Source organism: Mastigoproctus giganteus, chromosome 7 (assembly GCF_048544385.1).
Source record: "Mastigoproctus giganteus isolate SK-2022 chromosome 7, ASM4854438v1, whole genome shotgun sequence".
NCBI lineage: Eukaryota > Metazoa > Arthropoda > Arachnida > Uropygi > Thelyphonidae > Mastigoproctus > Mastigoproctus giganteus.
In genome coordinates, this window is record NC_143581.1 from 172,584,536 (window position 1) to 172,591,550 (window position 7,015).

Genomic DNA, 7,015 nt, shown 5'->3' on the forward strand with positions numbered 1-7,015 from the left:
TAATGTTTGCTGTTTATGCGTAATATTCTAATATTTGTTAAATAGAATATGTTTATGCTTTCTATCAGTGTTTTTGTGTTCTAAAAAACATACTACAGATAGCTGTTTCAAACATGGCGACAAGAGAAAAGCTTGTTACTGCTGCGCCTATATGTAAAAAAACAAAAAACAAACAAAAAAGGAATTTAAACATGTGAAAATATGTCGAAATTCATTTCATTTCATGTAGCAATTGCGTATTTTTTTCTCTCTCTTTTTTTTTTTACTCTATGGAATAAGAGTAATTTGGCGGAAAACAGGACGTTAAATTCATATTTTTAGCAATGGATTATCTGAATGTTCCACAAATACCTATGATAAAGGCACGAACCGTGCTTAATTATTTATAATATAATATATTCAGCACGACATCAAGTACTGTTTGCTTAATAATTTTTCACTTCTTAAAAGGGCAATTCCATTATGAACTTTCTGTATCTAATAATAGCGTATATTTGTTCAATACATTTATTTACTGTCACCGTTCTGGGTCGTATTCTGTGGTGCAAATAAGAATGAAAAGTTAAGTATGCATGTGTCAGATTCTGAATATTTAGAGAGAACTTGTATTAATGTTACTGAGTTTTATTTGTATTATAAACAGCGTTAATGTAGCAAGTTCTACAGAAATTTAAAGGTGAGTAATTAGATTTTTATCAAAACATGTTTGATGTTTATGCCTAATATTGTTTATTATATGGAATATGTTTAGTTCTTGCTATCAGTGTTCTTGTAAATAACGCATAAATACTACAAATAGCTTTTTCAAACATGACTACAAGAGAAAACCTGTTATTTCTGCTCCTATATTTTGTATTGTAAAAAAAAAGCCCCCCCCCTTTTTTTTTCTCTATGGAATAAAAATAATTGGGCGGAAAACGAGAGGATTCTGAATTCTTATTTTAGCAATGGATTATATATCAGTGTTTATATATTTCTTATTTTAGCGATGGGTTATATATCAGTGTTGATATATTTTTGTGGAACATCCATATAGGATTTCCACAAAATTCTATAATGAAGGCTGTGCTTATTTATTATTATATTATCTTCAGCATTATGTCAACTACTGCTTGCTTATATTAAAATGGCGATTTCACTATTAACTTTCTGTATATAATAATAAAACAAATAATATGTGTGTAAACAGAGTTTATACACGTATTTGTTTTATTATATAGAAAATGTAATTTATTAATAATAAAATTGTATAAATTTTATTATTATAATAAAATTTTATTTTATTAAAATTAAATTTTATTTAATAATAAAATTTTATAAATTTTATTATTAAATTAAAGTCACTGTTTATTTCTTTTCCAAAATTTCACTTTTCTCAGCTAATGACTGTCTAACATGGGAGGCCTATTTTTAATAATTTATTTTTAAATTTAATAACCATCAGATACTTTTAATGCTGTTTTAATGAGGATATAATTATGTCTCTAATTATATTTGTTAAATACAGTTCAGGGTTCTAAATGGATGTTGTATTACTTGCATAAACTATAAATTGTTTTTTGGTTTATACCCTTGTGTTACTAGTAAATTAAAATTCAGTTATATTCCAGTACTTTCAGAACATTTCTGCTCTATCAACAGGTGCTATAGTTTTTACATTTTTTGATTACGTTTCTTTTTGGTAAATGAACATTAAGAATCATTTATATACCTATATAATACATTTATATCTATAGTACATTTATATACACATCATTTATACATACATACAATATAATGATTTCAGTAATACTAGTTACAATGATACAATATAGTACAATTTTTATAATCTCAAAAAGAGGTCACAATGATAAAAATTTATCAAGGAGACATCTTACCATCAACAAGTTATAGAGTTTTGTTCAGTACAGTCATTTCAGAAGGAGAATAGAAAAGCATCTCATCAATACATTTTCATGAAATTCATAAACAGAAAGCTACAATACCAAGTTATTACAAAAAAAAAAAAAATAAAAAATAGAATAATTGAATATCAAATATCTTCAAAGGTTAAATTTTCAGCTCAGAAATAGTTATGATGAATTTTAAAATACAAATAAAACATTTTCTTAATATATCAGAAAAATGTGTTATGTATATGGTATATATCTTATAAATAATAGTTATTATAATAATATAATACAACACATGTTAATTTTTAAACTGTGGGCTAAGTTAGCACTAGTATTAATATTAATCATACAGTGAAAGGAAGCCACAGGCTTTTGCTGCACCAAAAAATAAAATAAATAACTAAATAAAAATAAAAGAATAAAATGTAAATATATATATATAAAGAAAATAAACAATATATCTCTCTCCACTCTCACATATGTAACTCTTCAGCTGAGCTTGAATTTTCCCAAGCTGTCAGCCTCGTATACCTACATTATGAACAACTTGCTGGTTAAAAGAAAACCTACAATCCAGTCTCAGTCCTTTTTCCTGTAATTTCAATTTATGACCTCTGGGTATGGAATCATTTATAACAATGAAAATTTTGCTTTGGTTAATTTTACTATCCTCTCTCAGAGCATTACAGACTTAAATCACATCCCCTCTAAGGTGCCTAGTTGCCAAGCTCTGTAGCACAGATATTTATAGTTTTTTCAGATATTTATAGGTGCCCTTTTTACAGATCTCACCAAGTGGATTGCCAGTCTTTGGATCCTTTCACGAAGCATGATGTCTTTTTGTAGGTTGGGCTCCAGATTTAGCATTAACATTAGAAGAGACATATGATGCAAGAAAGCAAGCTTATACAGCATCAGCCAAAAAAAAAAAAAAAACTTCCAATTTCATCCATCCATTCGCTCCAAATGTTTGTCTAGTTCTGCCTTGAATTTATTTAAGTTCTGAACTTCTATGACAGATGGAAGTTTGTTACAGAAATGAACCACCCGCTGGCTAAAGGAAATTTTCTGCACATATATTCTACAACTGTCTTTCCTCAGTTTGAATTTATGTCCCTTCAGGTGATTAATCTGGGTAAGAGGTAGAATCCCATCAGCATTGAGCTTGCTCAAACCATTCAAGGCCTTATACATCTCAATCAGATCACCTCGCAGGTGCCTAGTCTCCAGACACTGTAAATTGCTAAACTTCATAAGAGCAACCCTTTGTCCATTCACTAATCTTGTTTTGTTGCCCTTCTCTGTACACGTTCTAGTAGCCCTACATCCTTCCTGAAATGAGGCCTCCAGACTTGTATACAATACTCAAGGTGAGGCCTGACCATTTCCTTATACAATGGAATAATCACCTCCTTATCCCTGCTAGAAAAATTCCTGTATATCATTGACAAGACACCGTGAGCTACTCTTGCAGACAGCCTGCACTGCTCAGAAAATGTCATATCTGACTGCACAATTATCCCCAGGTCCTTTTCATTCTCTATTACCCTGAGTGTAGTACCACACAGTTGATACATTACTTAGGGGTTACTGCTACCCATATGCAGTACTTTACATTTGTTAATGTTAAACTTCAGTTGCCACCTTTCATCCTATCTGCTCAACTTTTCTAGATCCTGTTGCAGTAGCATACTGTCATTAGAAGAAGAACTCTTTATTGCATGCAAAAGGCACACGCTGTACACAATACCCTTCACGGCTACAAGCCAGGGGTTAAAATAATAAGCCTAATGTAATTAACAACCCTGCCAGCCTTCATATCGTCTGCAAACTTATACATTAAGCCTGATATACCTTCATCAGTATCATTAATAAATAAAGAAAACAACAATGGACCCAACACTGAATCGTGGGGGACTCCACTAATAAAACATTAGTCCACGAAGAGCAGTGTCCATTGATTACCACTCTCTGTCTGCTCTTACTCAACCATCCCTTTAACCATAGCAGCAACTGACAACTTGCCACTAATGTCACACTGCTCCAATTTGTACAGCAGTATTCCATGTGCAACAGTATCAAAAGTCTTCCTAAGATCCAAGTATGTGATATCAAAATTATTCTTTGCATCCAGTTCCTTTGTGACCACATCGTAGTATCCAGTCAAATTGGTCAGACAAGACTTCCGCTTAACAAACCCATTCTGTGTCCGAACTATAATTGCAGTCTTGTCTAGATGATACTGTAGTGCTTCTTTAACCAGTGCCTCCATTAATTTCCCAGAACAGTATTTAAACTAACAGGTCTTAATTATTTGTATCACTCTTTGATCCTCCTGTGTGAATTGGGATCACACTTGCACATCTCCAGTGAATGGGTACCTCCTCCTCTGAGTTCAAGGAAGCTCTTATAATTATGTCTAACGTTTTGCTTACGCCCTTTGCTGGCTCCTTTAAGAAAAAGAAGAAAATAAAAGCATTTTCGCAGATCATCCCATTTTGCATTCTCGTAATGGCAAACAACACGAGGTTGAGAATGACCAAATACACAGAGTGATTGTTGTTATGTCTAGTGTTACTATTGGTCGAGGAACTCTCTGACTATCCCACAGGTGTTCAGGATATTTATTTTTATACTTTTTCATGTTTTTCATATGGATACTTATTATTATTATAAATGGTGTATCGTTGCTATTTGCTATACGCTCCGTAAAAGTTACCTACCTTGTTGTTTCAACATCACTAAAATAAACAGATATCTTATCTCACCAAAGAAAGCGGAAGACTTCGCAATCAGTCTTCTAGGTGGTATCTGAACTTCAGTTTAGAGTCAAATGTTACCTCGAGGCTCGTATGTTTACTCATTAGTAGAATCAGTTAACTAGCGAGCATAGTTTGAAAACAGGCAGTTGTGCTGTCCAACGGTAATATCTTGAAGCCAAGCTTTCTGTATTGATGAGTAGGTCAAGCTGTGGGAAGTATTTAGAAATATCTGTCGATCACTCACTACTGTACAAAATATTCAAATGTCGTTGGAGAAGTATAGGGTGTATCCCATTAAATAAATAAAGAATCTTTATGGCATGGTGTAGAAAGCATGCACAATTTTTCCTTCACTGTTAAGAAGGGAAAATTGTACGCGCTTTGTACATCATCATGCATTTAACACGAAGTGGCGATATATCAACAAAGATATGATATTATTACTCAAACATTAAGAAGTTATAAGGTTAAGAGATGCAAGGGGATTTCTATAATTGTTGATTAAAAAGCATTAATACAATTATTGTAGGGCCCTCGCGGTAGCATAATGGATATAATCATCGTCCTCCCGAGTCCCCACACAGGTGTAAAATGCATAGGGGTTGGAATTTCGTCAAATAACACGGGGAATTTTTATTTATTTACACAAGTTAGCTGATTTAGTCGGTCTCAGTAAAGGGTTTCATGTTTTTCGTACAGCCGACAGGCCAATCGAATACAGAATATACGCAATTTACAAAACGACGTACTGTTATCTCATAGGCTTAGTTCCTTTGAAGCTTATGCGTACAGTATATTAACACCATCGGATTCGTTTTAGTTTTAGATAAATTTACAAATTTTTAGTACATTTTATATTTAGAAATTATGGAGTTTCTCTATATGAGGAAAGCATATTAAACTGTTTTTAAAAAATTCCTAAAGTAAAGAAAATGAAAGTTGGGCAGTTGAAGCGAATGATTAGTTTACAAGATGCAAGAATAAATAAGAAAGAAAGAAAACCGCTCAAGGGTTCAAAGAAACCGGATCCATCTGAAGTTAAAATTCATGAGGTGCCGCAGTATTCTTCAGCACTTTTCTTAAAGTATAATACCCAGCTGGGACCACCATTGCATGTGCTAATGCACACTAATTTTATAAATTTTTCTATAAAGAATAAATTAGATGTTATACATTAAAGGAGCACCAAACAGGATTGCCTATATGCTAAATGTATTCCCCATGTTACGGATTGTGTTCTTGGTGAACTTGAGAAACTAGGTAGTTAGTAAATATCGAGTGTCTTTAAAAATAGTTAAAGATCTTCGATTTGAAAGAATTCCGTGCCTTCATAAAGGAACCTATGCTGATGACTATTGTACAAAGAGTTACCCAGCATAAATGTTATATTGTTGCCACATGTGATAAAGATCTGAAGAGGAGGATAAGAAAGGTTCCTGGTGTTCCAATTATGTATATGTATCAACACAGGTATTCCATAGAGAGGATGCCAGATGCATATGGTGCTCCAAAATTGTAATATACTGATTTATGTGTATAGCTATTTTTAATAAGATATTTCAAGTAAATGTATTGTACGTAAATACGTAGATGGTATCACAAATTATTGTTGTCGGTTTACAGTTCATCAGCTTAGGTTACACTGCGCTAGAGTATCATGTCTCTCTCTCTCTCTATATATATATATATATATATATATATATAATATATGAAAACGAAGAAGAGGAAGGGAGAAGAAAAGAAAACGAAAAGAAGAAGAACAGTACGTGTACCTGAGTGCGCCAAGCAGCAAAACAGGATACAGGTATATAAATAAGTATTACAAATAAAAGTAAAATGAAATAGAAGAAAATGTAGATGGAGAAGTTATTAACCACAAAATGCCAGGCCTAGTTGAAGAAAATAAGAAAGAAAGAATGTTAAGAACCTAAAAAAAAAAAAAAAAATCATCAAGTAGAATTAAGGCTGAATTAATGCTGAATTAACAGGCTAATCATATGTACAAAAGCTGAAAAAGAAAAAGAGAGGATGGTAATAGAGATAAAAATAAAATTAATTATTAAAATTAAAAATTAAAAAGTTAAAAAATTGGTACATAGATCAGGTATTTCATCAGGGGGCTACACCTGATCATGTACCAAACACTGTGTTTCTATGCAAACTCATGTTGATGGAGAAGCTATTAAAATAAAAAATAGATATGAAAAAAAAAAAAAATGGATCTCCAGAAACATGAGTAAGGTAATCCCAACGCAATGTGTTTAGATTAATAAATTAAGTCGAAAGTATGTAAAAATTAAGTCGAAAGCATGTAAGAACGCAGTGTGTTTAAATTAAGTCGAAAGTATGTAAGTTAAAAGT

At 32.1% G+C, this 7,015-nt stretch overlaps 1 pseudogene; it reads left to right on the forward strand.

The window, feature by feature from the left end:
- The first annotated feature begins 5,580 nt into the window (after nt 1-5,580).
- Nucleotides 5,581-6,173, forward strand: LOC150083340 (rRNA-processing protein FCF1 homolog pseudogene; annotated as a pseudogene).
- The last annotated feature ends 842 nt before the right edge of the window (nt 6,174-7,015 follow it).